The 17637-nt window shown below is 38.0% G+C and overlaps 1 protein-coding gene across 2 annotated transcripts in view; it reads right to left on the bottom strand.

Annotated features, from left to right (window-relative positions):
- The window catches only part of NELL1 (neural EGFL like 1), a 291418-nt gene that overhangs the window by 115236 nt on the left and 158545 nt on the right, over window positions 1-17637 (bottom strand). The gene's annotated exons all lie outside the window — the stretch shown is intronic.

Raw genomic sequence — 17637 nt, 5'->3', positions numbered from 1 at the left:
TCCTGTAGGCCACAGAGAAAGCATTTTTACAGACTCTGAATTAATCCCTGTGGAAGATCCCCTCCACTGAGAACAACAGGATCACAGGCTTCACCAGGCTAAAGTTAACCTCTGCAAGGCCCTCACTTTACCACAGCATAGAATGACAGCCAATTTCAAGGTAACTCAAGGCACATGTAGATTTGAATGGTGGATTCAAAGGAAGCCTCCAAACCAAATATTTCTGAAACATCGTTGATAACTATTTGCAATACAGATCCGACATACGTTTTCTATTTTTCAAATACATTTGACAGCAAAATGATACGGATTGCAACCATTTTCTTTTAAAGAGCATCAAAGCGCTGTATCACTCGCTCACTCTTTGCTTTTAGCAAGACACTCACACGTGCCTGGCTTTAGCTGATAAATACAGGCTTACATTTATACTTGTTAGTTTATGTTGGTCCCTAGCTCTGCTTAGTAATTCACTTCAGCTCCTTTCCAATTTTCAGATGCCTTATAATTCTGAACGCTAGGCTTCTTCAAGGGCTGCCTGTTCCCTCCTTCATCTTTTAAGAAACTGTACCACAGCCTTATTCTTGCCACTCAGGTCTCCTGGCGCTCAGACTGCTGGGTCAGACACAAAAAGTATCAAGCTACCCTCACCAAGGAAGCACACAGCAGGCAGCTGAAGTTGAACGATGCTTTCTTTTGAGAGAGACACTCTCGCTCCACTTCCTACTTTTATTACTTCTTGCCATTAGCTTTCATGTGTTCATATTCAAACTATAATGAGAATGCCTTTGCCATAGGCTCACGTACACACAAGAGCATTCCTACTCAAACAATTGCCAAAATTAGTCCGTTACCTTCTCAGCACTTCAAGTACAAGCACAAGATTTCCCAGCGGTAACATACGTGTTTTGCCGCAACACACAAGAGATTATACTCTGCTATGTTGTTCTAGGACTTTGACGATGTAAATCATTCTTTTTACTGCTCTTGCAGATGTACGGATGCTGGCAATATTGAAAGATTTAACACTGACAAAGCTGCATTCCCACAGCCATACTTAAAACGGAGGTCAGTTCTTTCTAAGGAGATATAATTCGAAGAGTTAGCAACAAATCTGATCATGGGAACTTGCCCTTCACGAGACATCCTGATGCTGCTAGCGCAAGGACGACTAAGGGAACCTCATCTGCATGAGGAATCCCAAGATTTCGTAGCAGTAGTATGGCTGCAATGGTAGGACCTTTAAATGAAATTTTCCCTGGTGTAGAGATGTCTATAGATGATGCTGCTACAGGCCTAATAAGAATGAGAAAGTATTGATTTTCTGTCAAGCTACAAAAACCTTTTATTCCAGATGGAAAACTCTGTAAGATTCTGTCAGTAGCGAGTTATCTTGGGTTTCCTTCTCCCTCACAAGAGATCATCCTTTGGAGTACTTGGTGTTCACATTGGGAAGTGAGTGTGGAAGGTGGGCTTATGTTTTGCTTAAACTCAAAGGCGATTATGACTAATTTGCAAAGAACATCAATTTCTTACGCACAACGCTTTCCGAAATCTCCCATTCAAGCACATCAGGCAGAGACTGCTTTTGCTGTAATGTTACGGGAAATGCTAGCTAACTAGATAGCAATCAAAGACCGGAAGAGAAGGACACTGAGAAACAAGTGAAAGGAGGCAAAACAATATCATTCCAAAGCACCGAAGAGGGGAGAGCTGAGACAAAAATCTCAAACATCTTATTTTGACAATTCCCCTTTCAGCTGAAAATGAGAAGCACAAGAAAGGGGATCCTAAAAGAGAAAAAACAAAAGTTTCGTTGTTTGAGGTTTTTTGTTTGGTTGGTTTTGTTTTTTTGTTTTTTTTTTTTTTTTTTTTTTTTTACACACACATATATATGTAGATATAAATAAATATGCTGTCACGCTCAGGAATGAAACTGTCATCCTAATCCATCTCTCTGTGACTTCTGCTTGTTACATAATATATACAAAAGGAGCTTATGATCAAAGACGAAAAGAAGTGGCAGGCTTACTGAGCAGGACAGTGCTGTAGGATACAATTCCCTGACCCAACACTCATTCCCCTGGATTATTAATATCCATTTCAACAAACAGGTACCATTTCAGCAGAACAGTTACAACAGCAGCACCATTCTTTGCTTACAGACAAGTTAGTTTACTTATGAAATCTCTGTAAATTATCTTCAACATTTCTGTTACTCCGGTATCCTGGTTATTGCCACCTCTATTACATGCTTTGTCTTTGATAAAGCCAGAGAGATCGGCTACTTTTTGCGCCTCTGTTTCTCTCTATAAAATGAGAATATTACAAGATTCTGGGGGTTTTTTAGTGTTTGTCATTCTTCTGAAATCCTCAAATACTAAAGATTTTACAGAAAATTAAAGTCTATCAATCTTCTATTGCAAAAAAGGAAGAATCAGATATCAACTGCTGGTTTGCCTTCTACTTAATTTATTTTTCCTGCAAGCAAAGACAAGCTATGAAAGGACACATCACCTCTGAAGCTTCAGCTCATCTGTCTCTGTTTCCTAGCCACCAAGCTACAGCCAAGGCCAACAATCTACACATTTAAACATAACATATTCCTTCTGGATAAAAACCTTCGAGAATTTCCAAAAGCTTTCACAAACTTCTCGTGCATATCTTATTTTCTGAGTTCTGACCTGAACCAGGACAGTTTGTGAAGCAATGGCTACGTAGGTCATTCTTTCCTCAGCCTTCACCTGAGGCTTCAGCCTCCAAAAGCACTTGAGAGATCACTGGTAAGAAATTAGTCATCCTTTTATAACAACCTGTCTCTGCCACCTGTGTTGTGTGACACTGTGGGTGTCCTGTATGCATACATTAAGCAATGCTTCAGTTTTGAAGAACTAAGGCCTTTAAAATAAAATCTCTAAAGGAAACCTCTATTTGAAAAAGCTGTCACTGGAAAGTCAGCCCTGGTTAACTGCTTGCCTCAGGCAACTGAAATTGCATCAACTTGAAGAGAAGTCCACTTTAATAGCACCACGGGGCTGGGGACACTGATCTTTATATGTGGGTGGTGTTACACGATGCCGTGTGCACAGTGGTTGAAGATAAATATTATGGTTATGTCTGTTTTGTTCACAGGCAACCTAATAAAAATAAGTTGATCTTGATGATCAGACTACTCAGGAGCCGTCTGACGGAATTTGTTTCAATATTACATGGCCTTACAGAGATAACAATCACATAAAAAGCCAAGTTAATTCACCAGAAACTAGTTTCAAGTAGATAGTTAGTTGCGTATCCTATTATAAGAAGCACCAATGCATCCTACAAATCGCAGAAAGCCACCTTATACCACAACACAGGCTGGTCTGTAAGCACATTAATATTAGGACACACACAGTATCTCCTTTTTTCCTAAAATCCCAGAGAAGAAACCAGTTACAGTGCAATGGGAAAACACAGACTATTTCCTGATAAGGCTCAGTAACATGAAATGAGTACAAAACTGCTGAAATAAGCACAATTGCCAGACTACCATGGAGAAAGCTGTGACCACACAGCATCCCGCCCCCCCATACTGGTGTGCACGCTCAAGGCAGACGGACCCCAACCAAACAGCACACCACTCCAACATCCGCACCATCAGCAGCCAACATCTACAGCGTACAGAGATAAAAATCAAGAGTTAAATAATACCTGAGGCAGCAAGAGACCAGGAACACAACTAAACTCCACGTCTGCTCGCAGAACATTCACTACAAAAGGGCAAGCTGCTGCTAATAGCTGTATTAACTACACCTTCTGCAACAGCAGAATAGTCAATCATGATGCATTTCAGCTGCGCAGCCACTTGGTTAAATTTTAAACAGACCTGTAGCTTTCTTCAAAACACAGCTACCTCTTTAGGCTAATGAAGTTAAAGCACCTGCAGGTTGTAGCAGCTCCTGCACACCCCAAATGAGCAAGCATTCCAGCTGCTCCACCATTAATATATAAACCTGCTCATGGTTGATCACTTCAGTGTGAAGTATAAAGAGGAATATTCAAAGACAAAAAAGTCAGCAACCTCCAGGCGTCCATATTTCTTTCAAGTCTTCCATATCCCCATTTCTCTAGCCTAATCTTACTGAGGAATCGCATAACTACTTTTGTTTTGTGATACTTGAAAAATACCTTCTGTTCTGGGCTAAATTGAACAGGAAGAATGCAGCAGGAAAAGCCCTGGGGGCAGGGGGAAAGTGCAGTACAGAGATTGTGTCTGCCTGAGGTAATGTATTCTGCATAAAGCCACCCAAACCATATTGCAAAACTGTTTGCAAGTAAAAACGACCACATAAAAATAATTCAGAACTCATGCAAAGTAAAAAAGGGTTTGTGCATCTGTATTTATAAATACTTGACAAATAAATACCTAGACATATAAAAAAACAATTATAGGTAAATACAAATTTTCTACACTCATATTTACATGAAATGTAGTGTTTGTGAAAGGTTCTGGCAGCTCTGACAATTAGCATCAGAAGAACTGTCAGTAATCAAAAATGGCATATTTCTATACTCTGCAAGTTTTGGGTATTATGAAGATCCACATTTTCACTTAAGAGATATTTTCAATAAAATCTTTTTCCATTTGCTATACAAAAGGAAGATGGCCTCTGCTTATATTTTGCACGTATTTTCTTTTAAATGCATTCTTCAGAGGCGCTACAGAATTTCTAGGATGCTTCTGCTTTCCTATGCTGAAAGAGAAAACACCATTAGCTTACCAGATTTGTATGGGCTCTAAAGGCAGGATCTACTTCGCTTTAGCTTTCTCTTTTCTTTTTTTTTTTTCTTTCCTGTGTGTGCTTGGAATAACTCAAGTATTTGTATTGTTGTACACTTTGTCTAAAATGTTTAACAGAAAATTAGAACCGCGGATTGAAGATAAATAGCGAACAACACATAGTAAAGCTAAGAACCTTTTGGTTCAAGAGTCATAACTAGCTGTAACATCAGGATAGCTTTCCCTCACACAGTTCAAAAGCCCATAATGGATTTCAAACTTATAATTTCTAAAAGTACATTTGACACAGGATTTATTTTTCAGCAAGAGTGTCGACCTTTTTATCTTTATTTTCTTTAAATAAGGATGCTCTTCGAAAAAGGATTGACACTGGAATGCAATTACTGGAGACATATCCCATTGAATGATCTTTCACCATAGCTACTCTTACTTCTCATTACAAGAAAAGGCCCCAATTTATACTTGCTTACAAGATGGAAACAATTTTCTTATTGTAAAGATTTTCTTCCATTAGTTCCCCAAATCCTTCATACTTTAATAATAAAACATTCATCTTAGGAAAACATTGTGCAAAAATTCTGACTATTTCTATTTATTCTTCTTTTTAAAGCATTGAAAGGAAATCTTAATTGTTCTCTAAATTGTCGAGGTGACCGTCTGCTTCTGGGGTATGTAACCACAAATGCAGCAAACATTTCTATACACCAAGAGATTTACAATAGACAGACAACTCACTTAGGGAATAGCAAGGTCATCAGATGCTACCATTGTTGATTAATACAGAGGCCATTCATGTAGAATACATGCCCTAATGTAAAAATAATTAGCTATATGGCAACAGCAATGTCCTTTGAAAACTCGGAAAGGAGAAAGCCATCTCTCCAAATACTTTCAAGAAGAAGTAACTCTTTGTTGCATGGCTTCAGGATTCAAATGTCCACGTAATAACTAAGGCTTTAAAAATGAAAACTTAAAAAACTGAATTTAGGAATAATTATGGACTTAGTGGAATCAGAATTTCAGCTCATAAGAAGTTCTGACAAAACAAAAGGGATAGTTTTTAAATAGACCAAATAAAAGGAAGCATTATTCTGAACACGCAGGAAGAATCTCCCTCTGAAAACCAGGGCAATCAGAAACAAGATGCATACATCAAACAAGAAATTACATCGCAGATGGCAAGCTGGTGAAAGATAATAGCTAATTGTGAATCCAGACAACCCTGAAGAAAAAAAGAAAAGCGACCCTGTATTTTCCCCTACTCATGAGAATTAAAGAAACAAAGTAAAGTTTACCTATGCCCATTCTGAACTTCAGTGTTCCAAGCTCACCCTGTCCATTTCCACAAGAAAACAGGAAGAAGGAACAGGGCAGAGAACGGAAAAGCCCCGCTGTTCCTTGACATAAGGATATGTTGCAACTTATGAGCGGTTAAACATACGAACATCAGCAGAAATATCAGATTTGCAGTTCTTTCAATAAGAAACTAAAATGCTATTGTAATTTACGACACAATGAACAGCTTCTGGTGTTAAACATGAAATTATTTAGACTGCATTCTAAAAGAACAGACATATGCTACTCTGGGATAATTAGGAAGAAATGGTGGGATTTAACGTTAATAAAAAATTCTGAATGTGCACACAGTTGCCTAGCGGAATAAAACCTCTTGAACGTTTCCTTTTGAATTATAAACTAAAATACTTTCTTTGGTTTTCTGGCACCTGGTTAGATTTTGGTCACATTTGCCTATCTACAATCAAGTCTATAAAATAAACAAGTAATGTAAGCCATGCTTATTTTTTTTATTCTATTTTGTTCTAATTTATTCTAATAAACGAATCTGCCTAGCAACCAATGTAACAAAATAACAAGATCCATGTTCTTAAACTGGTATTTAGAAAGAATCCCCGAGATTTGTCTCAGTAATTCCATTTCAACTTTCATTATTAGTTGGTTTAGTTTTGATTTTCACACCACAAGGAAATCTTCTTTGTAGTCATGTATTAGAAAATCATACACAAAACCAATTAATGTTTTGTCATGCAGTTAATATGTATCATAACTAACACGATATATGGATACATCTAGGGGAAAATGGACTAAAACTACTATCTCATCCTAAAGAGGCCAGCATGCAAACGTGAGTAATAACGACACCGGTACGAGCTGGTACCATTTCAGTGTGCAGTGGATGAAGTCTTTACAACTTATGCCTTCTGCACCGAGATGCCTGGCCTTCCTTATTTCCCCGCAGTAAGAAGCAGGAAGCAGAGATGAATGCAAAGGTTTATATTCTGTTCTGGTATATAGAGACTTTATTATTTATTGCCAAAAAAAAATGACCTTACTAATATGATCCTTATACCTATGAATCCCCTAAGTTCCACTCTTAGGTTATATATATGAATAGAAATAAGAACCACCATGGATGACAAAAAGATATACTATAAAAGAAGAGGACAATTTTTTCCAGAAACATTTGTAGTACACAAAGCATTTGATAAGCCACTGTTTTTCATAAGGGGCTTTTGTTTTCCCTTTTACGTTTACCTTCATTTAACATACAGAAACCTAAATTATATTGAGTTGAAACTATTTTTGAATAGTCAAGGAAAAAGCATTTGCTATTAAATTTGGATAACCTACCTTTTTTAGTATTCAGTTCAGTTTACACTTTCAGTCTTTGCCTTCACTCAGTCCTTTTAAATCTATTTTTCATATTATACTCTAAATTATGTGAATAAACCCAATGCATAAAAAGCAAAAGTCAGGTTCTGTTTGAAATTAATAAAATATCAGATACACTTTAAATTTTCTTTTGAATCAACACAAGACCTTTTGCTGGCAGCTCTTCACAGCATAAGCATCCTAAAGAGCGTGCACGCAAGCGTGCATACGATGTATCCAGTTCAACAATCTGCAGGAGTTCCGCTCTACCACATCCCCTCTTGCATTGAAGGTCTCCGTGTCATCCCCTCAGTTTTTGAGATGGAGAGACCAGAAGCGCACACAGGATTCAAGACACCAGAACATCATGGGTTTATACAATAGCATAATAATTTTTTTCATTTTGTTCTCAATGCCTTTCCCAAAGGATCCCACTATTCTGCTTGTCTGTGGCCACGGCTGAGCATTTTCACAGAACTATCTGAAGTAATTCCAGTATGTCTTCTCTGAATGCTAATGGCTAATTTGGAGCATTTGTAGATATACCTCTTTTTTTTTTTTTTTTAATCCAAGGGAAAAATACTTTATACTCTGATCCTCTGTGCTGCCTCACTACTTCATAAAAACCAACTACCAATAGTACCTATTTGGATTTCCATGAGATGAGCTCGTTGAGCAGCGATAGGAAATACTAAATTGTTACAATAAAAAAAGGTTTATTTTTGGCTAAATCAAGATGAATAATAGGTAGCCTTCCCAACAGTAAGATTGCATTTGTTTTCTGCGAGAGGAAAAGAAAAAAGAAGCAGACCTCTTGCTAGCACAGTATAAAATAATTGCACATATATCTTAAATGCCTATATAACATTTGTTAGGAAGTGGGCAGACATTTATTGTTTTTTGAACGCAATAGTGAAAAAGAAAACAAGAAAGCAAATGAAAAAGGAAAATCTGAAAAAGTGAAATCCTGAAAAACTTTTTTTAAGGTTTGCACACATTGCACCCTGATAAGAAGCTCCCCAAGGTGAAAGAAAAACAGCACTGAACAAACTAGGTCAAACGTTTGAAAATTTAAGAATCACTGGAAGTGTACACCATTGCTTTCTTTACATTTAAATTTTATTTTCCTAATTTTTTAAAGTGTGTTTGACTTGAGTAGACATGTCAAATTAGTAAAGAATATTAAAATAATTTTATTAATATAGAACAACAGCAACAAGATTAGTCATGTGGAAAGTCACAGTATCAAGGGGGTTTTGACATTGAATTTCCGTGTTGTATATACCAGGGAAACATTAACAATGTTGACATATACAGAAATTCCAGAAAGTATCCTTAACAAACAAGCAGGCTGATAATAAAATGGCAATCCACCTGACATACTCTCATCTTAAACTGGACACTTTGCTGCAGTCTTGTGGACTTCTTTTTGAAAGCCAGATTATTCACGTTTGGATGCAGTAGTGTCTTATTTTTTAATGCTAACAAGTGATCTTAAGAAAAAAATCAGAATGTAAACACTACACACCAGGACAGCTTGTATGATTGTGCTAGAAGATTAATAATAATAGAATCATAGAATGGTTTGGGTTGGAAGGGACCTCAAAGATCATCTAGTTCCAACCCCCCCTGCTGCGGGCAGGGACACCCTCCACTAGACCACATCGCCCAAAGCCTCACCTGGTCTTAAACACACTTAAACACACAGTTTCCACATCTTCCATCTCAATGTATTTGTCACATAACAAAAATATGTGAGGCAACTTTGTCATTAACGATGTGTATCTTTAATTGTACAATTTGACAACAAACTTTGAGCGCAATTGTGGAGACAGGTGTCAAATTCAATTCAGACCAGATCTACACAAGAAACTCATTACAAGAGTTTGGAGCCTTCTGCATATTGCAGATTCAGAGACGCCAACGAAAAAATTCCACTAAGGAAGAAACCACACTTCATTGTCAAAAAAAGCTCTTTTGTTATCTTTATGCTTTTGAAGAGCTGGCAAATTCACACCACCAAAAGAATGAACTCTTTTGCAAGTACAGTTTCTCACTGAGCAAAGAGCTGGCATATCCGTACCACTCGTAGTCTTCAGGACCGATGCCAAACTCCATGAAGATCAGATGACCTTTCAGAACTGAAACTAAGTAGTAAGGATTGCCCATTTTCAACCTTACAGTCTGAGAGTAATTCCTAAATTTATTGGTAATAGAGTGTATCAGAGCTCCATTTCTGGTCCTACAGCTCAGAATGAATCTCTCGTTATGCAAACTTCTGCACAGGGTGAAGGGAGCATACAGTGTCTTGCTAATGAAACGCAGTCCAACATAAGCCCATTTTTTTAAGACTAAGGGATATTAATGATTAAGTCAAAGTCTCAGAGGAACAAGAAATGGTTCACACAGTTATCAAAAGTGTAAAACTGTACACATGGGAAACATAGGTGGTATTGAAGAGCAAATAGCTATATGCTTATCTGCAAGAACCAAAACATCTTAAAAGTGTTTTGCCTTATTGGATTTATAAACCAGAATGACCAGTTTATGCACTGCACGTCTAGAGGTTTGCAGTACCCTGGTCTGCATGCCAGTCTCTTACTTATTCATTCATTCAAGGAAGCCAGAAGAAATTCCAGATTTCATAGAAGATAAGAGTATGGCTTTGAGATGCAATGGTCAGAGCACAAGTCCATATGCTGGAAACTCATTCTGTTCTGAGCTTCATCACGCACACGGTACTTCACACAAGTCATATTACCATGCTTGAATTACAATGCGTACCAACATTTTTAATGGGAACACACTAAGCAATACAGTTGTCTTTATTATTATGGGATATTAAACTTCTAATACAATCCCTATCTTTTCCACAAACCAGTTAAGCATCAAGGCATTGGACTTTTATGAGGCGCTTCCCATGACTTTCAGCATGATCCCAAATGGTCAATGAGATTTTTACAGATGACTTTAGCGGAATCAGGAGTCAGTCCCACAAAAACAAAATCCCAAGCCCAGACCCACAGATTGATTGTGTATATTGATCTGTATATTTGCAAACCACTAGTTATTCCAAATTTTTCTAAATAGTTATTGCTTTTCTTGACATAGTTACAAAGCAGAGAATTTCATACGGAGAGCAAGTCTTGAATTCAACGTGATGTACCACACCGAAAGAGAGCAACTGCACAGTTCCAGCTAGACTGGAGCAGTGACATTAATATTGATAGAAGAATGGTAAAATAACAGTTCTGTGAAGTTCTTACCTTCTCTAAATCACAGGACATTCACTTCAGAAAATAAATCACACATAATGACACCATCTGAAAAACTGAGAGTTTGTCTAACAGTTGCCACTGCCTAATTTACAGTTTTCAGGATTACCATTACTTCTTAAGATACAGTTTTATTTTGCCTCTGTGCTGCTAAAAGTTGACTATGGTCCGAGTACCTGCGTCATGTCAGAAAAGAAACCCTAAAGCAATACAGTACTGATTTATTTATATAGCAATATAACTTAATCTAAAAGGACAGGTTGCTTTTTATCCATAAAATTGTGAAAGCTGCATATTTTATGAAGTTGATATCAGAACCTCATCTTTCAGGTATTTTCAGTTCAACAATAGCTGCAAGCTTTATTTTGCAGAAATCTTGAAATTACTAATACAAAAAATATGAAATAGACCTTTGGATGCAACTTTTAGCCAACATTTCATCATGGCTTGATGAACTTATGTTGGAGATACAAGTTCAAACGCGTTTCAGATTTCAGCACTCCATGATGTTTTAACTTCCACATTAAAAAAAAAAAAATTACAAAAAGCAATACATACCCCATTTCAAACTTCCACAAAAGTCTGTTAGTGCTATTGCAATATAGTAAGGTGGAATTGTTTCTAAATGAACCCACATGTGACAGATGTATCAATCTGCTGATACAAGAACACATAAAATCACAGTGATGGTCTTGCAGCAGAGTTCAAGTATAATGAGGACAGGACACATCTTATTTCTTTGCACCTATCAGAGATGCAATGAAAAGGCTTGCAGAGCGTTGGAGCATCTATTACAGGTGAAACGAAAGTCACCAAGACTTAGCATACTTTTCTCAATTTCCTGTTTACAAAGTTAGACAAAGTCAAGCCATTAGGTTCCCCTGCAGACTTAGCACCTTTATATTTTATGTACAAGTTTCCAATTAAGCAAATGCTGCAAAAAGGATGGACTCCAATATATCTTAAGCTTTTGGCAGAGTAGAGATGGACTGTTGCTCTGTACTGAAAGTAAACAGAATATTTGCCTAGTTGCAGCTCACCCAACAAAGCGGGTGAGTACTGACCAAGATTCTTAAAAATGGATGTCTAAAAAGGGGATTCTAAGACAGTATTTAGGCATCTACATTACTAAATGGTTTGCTCTCTCAGAGTGCTGAAAACCTAACTTCCACCGATGCGTTTAACTAGGACAAATGGGTTCTCAGCATTTAAAAAAAAAAAAGAAAAAAAGGAAAGAAAAAAAAGTCCAGTTCTTTGTGTCACTCTCATATATTAGTTTTCAGTTTACTCCTTTAGCCTCACTAAAATACTATGGGATTTTTACATGGAAGGAAGTGATCAAATAATTTTACCCCTCAAAGAGTGCAACTTCAGCATCATGTTTACTCTCAACACACAGAATCAATTTTTATTTGAAAGCAGAAATGGCAACTGGTGCATCATCATTTCCTAAGGCACATGTGTTTTTCCCTGGAGATATTCTACCATAATAGTGATCACAATAGACCATACTTGTCTTATGAGATCTGATGATCACAACCTAAGTTCCTTGGGCTGCAACTATGCCTTCTGATATCAGCAAAACACTGCGCAGCAAGAAGATCCCACTGCTGAGACGAAACACAGATCAAAGAGAATTTATATGCTGTGCATTGCTCAGGCTTTCACAACTAACTTACCAAAGGATAATGACAGTACAACTTTATTTTGCACTTTTCATCACTTAAGTAGAAATTATTAAAATTACTTAGATACACAAGCATATCATCCACAACACTGAAAAAAAAAAAAACAACCAACGAGGTTGGTTGATGTTCATTCAAACAGGGAATTCTTTTCTAAAAGACTTCTGCTCCAAATGCATTAAAAAAAGTCACAGTCAGTCACAGAAAAGTGATAACAAACAGTAAGTATTACTATCCGAGAAAAATAGGGATTTAAGTACAGGTTTATCCAAGAAAACTGATGATGCAAGAAAGGTGTCTTTTCTCCAAAAAAACCTTAGAATATAATTTTAGGGAGGATAGAGAAAGCACTGCAGAAAAACACTGGAGATTCAGAGCAGGAGCCCCTAGGGGATGAAGTCACATTCATTTGCTGGCTCCTTTTTCAGTGTTAACCAGTGACTGACTCACAAAGTGCTACCCAAAGCCTCTCTGCTGTGGGTACTAGGATACTGCATTCAGCCCTTGGCAAAGCATGAGCTAATTAAGAAGGAAAGCTAAACACCAGGTGTGAGGAATGTCTGCAAAAATCAATTTACCAGGCACAATGAAGTTCTGTGCTTAGCTTGAGTACCTAATACTGACAAGACAAATCCATATATATGCACCCAATGAGACAGAGAAATTGGGGTTAACTGACCACAAATCATGAAGGAAGTATGAAACTTCAGGAGGAGAATGAGAATGTTTCACTAGAAACAGTGAGAGAAGTCAAACGAGAGAGAAAATGAGAAATGAGAATCAAGAAATGGTGAACTTGGAAAGAACACGTTTCTTGTTCACAAAAAACAACCTCCGCACAGCACATGTAGCTGTACCTATCGCATGCTGTTGTGCTGCTTAAAATTTAATTCCAGCATATATTCCAGGGAAGAAAAGCAGGATAATAAAGAGCACTCCAGATCAGAAAAGGGAGCAGTGATGCTGATAGCTCCAGTCAGCACAGATCTTCCAGCAGAACATACCAGGAGGAGAAAGCATGATCCAGGGGCGAGGACATCTGGCACAATCGGAATTCCACCCTTCTCTCTCTCAATAACTGACTACATGACTGGGTGACAAAGATCCTTTTGTCACCTCTTTTGAAAAGCAAGGGTTAGAAAGGTGTTACGTCAGTGCAAAACTCATCTAATATATTGAAATTGTTTACCAACAGACAAGAATGGGAAAGAGACTGGATTTGGAATATGTGAACCACTTGAAACAAAAAGGTAAGAATCGAAATAAAACCTGACATCTGTCATTGTTAGATGACAAGTAAACATTATGACATGCTGGAACACCACTGACGTTTCAGGGATAGCTCATATATATAAGAGCTAGCAAATAATCAAGAGACAATTTGAAAAGGGTTGCTGGTAATCACGTGATGAGACAAAGAATGGCTGAAACAAGTCTGACAAAAGCCCATTGGGAAAGTGATAGATGTAAACTTATTGTCACGGGTTAAGCATCAGAGAGACAATCGCCATAAAATTATTTGGAGGAAGGTGTCAGGAGGTACATATTCAGACATTAGTTTCACAGAATTTCAAGAAATAAAAAGATCAAATGCTTTTATTATTTAAAGGAAGACATACTTTATGCATCAAATAATATTCCTGCTCTAGATGATATTTCTAACCCCTGCAAAGTCATTTTGTATCTTCACTGAATATTTCCTAGAAGAACACCCCTACAGAGAGAGGAAGAGATGAGGTTCCTGGTTCCCCTGCCTCCCAACCCCGCCGTCCTACAGGCAGGGGAAGGAAAGGAAGTGATCTAAGCACTGCTTGCACGTAGTTTTCATAAAGTCCTTTTCTATCTTCCACCTAAGGGGCTCAATTACAATCATTAATGATCAGTGTCTCATGTGTCACTTCTGTGACATGTGACAAATGTCTGCAAACAACAGAAAATACTGTTGCAGAGAAGAGGCATATGCCTTTCCAAAGGATCCCAGAGCTATGTTGCACAAGTGCTGAAATCAGCAATAAATTAGCATTAGATTAATTAAGTAACTTTTTCCCACAGAAGACTATGGAGCTTTTGATTTTAACTACTCCTCAGAAAACCTGAACGCACAGACAGGACCTGCAGCATTGCAGTGATAAATTCCCTGGAGGAAATCTCCTGCACAAGCTCCCGTACGTACAGAGCGGATGTCAGCTAGAAGCCCTCCATCTAATCTCCATCTTAGAGTGACAGAAGCAGGATCCTTATGCGTAACAGTCACAAGCACTCCAATGCCAAAGAAAGAGATCAGTGAATTAAGATGTTAAAAATTAAGAGTAATTTGAATAGTTAAATATTAATAGTTTAATTTGGAAGGAGAAAAAAGGTTGTCTTTTGATACTAATTTGACCTTGCATCCTGGGTGACCGCAGGACGAAGATGACAGGTGAAACAAATTAGTGTAACATAACAGTTGCCTGGAACCACAAACTGATTTTCAATAGGATACCTCATGCCACTACAACCCAAGGAAGTCATCTTGTGGGGCACACCTCACTTGGTTCACATCCAGTTCAGAAAATTAATAGGATAAAAATGTGTTTCAAATATTGAACAAGAGGCAAGATTGCCAACTGTATCCTGGGCTGCATCAAAAGCAGCATGACCAGCAGGTCGAGGGAGGTGATTCCTCCCCTCTGCTCCACTCTTGTGAGACTGCACCTGCAGTACTGCATCCAGTTTTGGGGTCCCTCGTACAAGAAGGACATGGAGCTGTTGGAGAGAGTCCAGAGGAGGCCACAAAGATGATCAGAGGACTGGAGCACCTCTCCTATGAAGACAGGCTGAGAGAGTTGGGGTTGTTCGGCCTGGAGAAGAGAAGGCTCCGAGGAGACCTTATAGCTGCCGTCCAGTACCTAAAGGGGCTCACACGAAAGCTGGAGAGGGACTGTTTACAAGGGTACGGAGTGATAGGACAAGGGGTAATGGCCTTAAGCTGTAAGAAGGTGGATTTAGATTAGATATTTGGAAGAAATTTAGGTGGTGAGGCACTGGCACAGGTTGCCCAGAGAAGTTGTGGATGCCCCATCCCTGGAAGGCCAGGCAGGATGGGGCTTTGGGCAACCTGGTCTAGTGGAGGCTGTCCCTGCCCGTGGACTAGATGATCCTTAAGGTCCCTTCCAACCCAAACCACTCTATGATTCTATGATAAGGTCAACCAGGAATAATCTTTTAGCTGAAAATTTATACATATACAGCATTGATCCTTTTAACTCTCCTGTAATGAGAGGAAAGTAATCTTTTTCAATCAGAAAGAGTTTTTCTAATCGGTACGTGCTTGGCATCCTAAAAAGTATTCACACTGGGAAAGAGGAATGACATGTCACTAGTCCTGTCACCAGTGACCATACAAAGCTGGCAAAACTGCCGTATTTCCAAAGAGCTTACAAAAAGCAGCCATGCAAACTAAGAAGAAAAGTCAGCTGAGCTAACCCTATGAGAGACCTGAATGACAGCACATAATGCAGCCTAGTATTTAATTCTTACTTCCAGCAAGAATTGTGTCTAGTTATGTCTAGGCACGGGCCTTCGGAAATAGCCGAGACAGCTCAGCAGGTCCCTGCTGAAGGGGTGACAACGAGGGAATATAAGGACAACATAAGCATCGGGAGATCCCTCCTTTCCTTTTCACCAAAAAATGTGAATAAATAACTGCGGCACAATAAAGCGGAAACCTGTCTTTAAAACTGAGTGTGTTTAACATGGACAAACGATGACTAAAGATAAGCCTGTAGCACGCTGTAGTGAAGAGTCTGCTACACCAGGCATTTTCTAACTTCAATTTTTCTCTGAAACTTCACTAGCCCAAGCACCTGTGCGGAAGTGGTAAATTTGGACTGGGTGAACTAATGGTTAGTTCCAGACCCAAAGTAATTTCCATCTTTTGTTTCTAACACAAAGAACGGTGACAATTTTTAGCTCATGCTCCTATTTTGCATTCTTTTTTCTGAACAATTCATAGGATAGATTCATATTTTAGGTTTATTCTCTTTGAAATACTTACTTTGCATTATATTACAGCCTGTGACTTTGTGTTGTAAGGTTTTCAAAAACCCTTTCAAAAAGAAATATTTATTATTCTGTGATACTCACCGAGTGCCATTTCTTGCTTGAGAAGGCACAGCGTAGGTTGTATAATAATAATAGAGCTATCAAAAAAAGATCATTAACTACAGTGGGATTACCTCATCTTGGGACAGGCTTCTCTTGTTTTCTGTGTAGGCTGGAAGGGATCACCACATCTCTGCTCAATGCTGGTATGATAACCATTGGGCCAGTCATAGAAATATAACAGGATTAAAAGACGATAAACAGCACTAAAGGAAAAAACCTGAAAATAGGGTGGTCTTGAACTACATGAGCAAAGGAGGAAACCTCACAGTAGCTCAGATTTCTATCAGCTGTACACAGAAAGAGGAGGCGGCATGTGACTAAGATACAAATTAGTTCCATTTGCCAGTCAGAAGAGATACAGGAGGACAAAGCCATGGAACGTAATATAATAGAATGCAAATAGCTTTAGATTCTCTGGGGGAAAAAAATGAGCTAATGAGTAACAAGCACAACTCAGTACTAAAAAGAAAAAAAGCGAAAACCAAAGAGGTAATATTGAGGCACTCAAAGAATAAACTCAAATGAAAATTAATTGAGATGAACAAGAACAGAATATTTAACAGTATTTTCTGTAAAGCAAACCAAAAGCATATATATACTTCTTCGCATGCTAACTGAAAACATCAAAAAATGCAAGAATGTATCTCTACCAGAGCAACTGTAATTCTTACAAAGTTTTGCATATTCTTTCCAGTTATTATAAAAGAAAGATGAGATACCATTTAAAAAACAGAGGAGAATCGGGATCATCATTGTCTGAACCAATTCACAAATGTCAAGAAACTACAGAAAAAAAATGTAGACATCATCATTATACAATGTCTGAAATTGATATTTCACTAAGGCTAAGCTTTCCTGCCCTCCCACTGCACTTATATGCAATTTAAGAGTTATCATTTGAACAGTTGCAGTCAGAAAATTAAATAGAGAAGTTTAAAGATATTTACAGGAGCAAAAATTTCCTGCAATAGGATTTTGTGTGTAATCAGGGCTTCATTGTAAAACTAAGGTAAAGATTGACAAAAATACTAATATACTCAATGCACTCTTGTTTTGAAAGATCTTGAAGAATTCAAATGGAAAA

The sequence above is a fragment of the Grus americana genome, chromosome 5, assembly GCF_028858705.1.
Source record: "Grus americana isolate bGruAme1 chromosome 5, bGruAme1.mat, whole genome shotgun sequence".
Taxonomy (NCBI): Eukaryota; Metazoa; Chordata; class Aves; order Gruiformes; family Gruidae; genus Grus; species Grus americana.
Note: the sequence above shows the minus strand (reverse complement) of the source record. Positions and strands in the feature narration are given on the sequence as shown.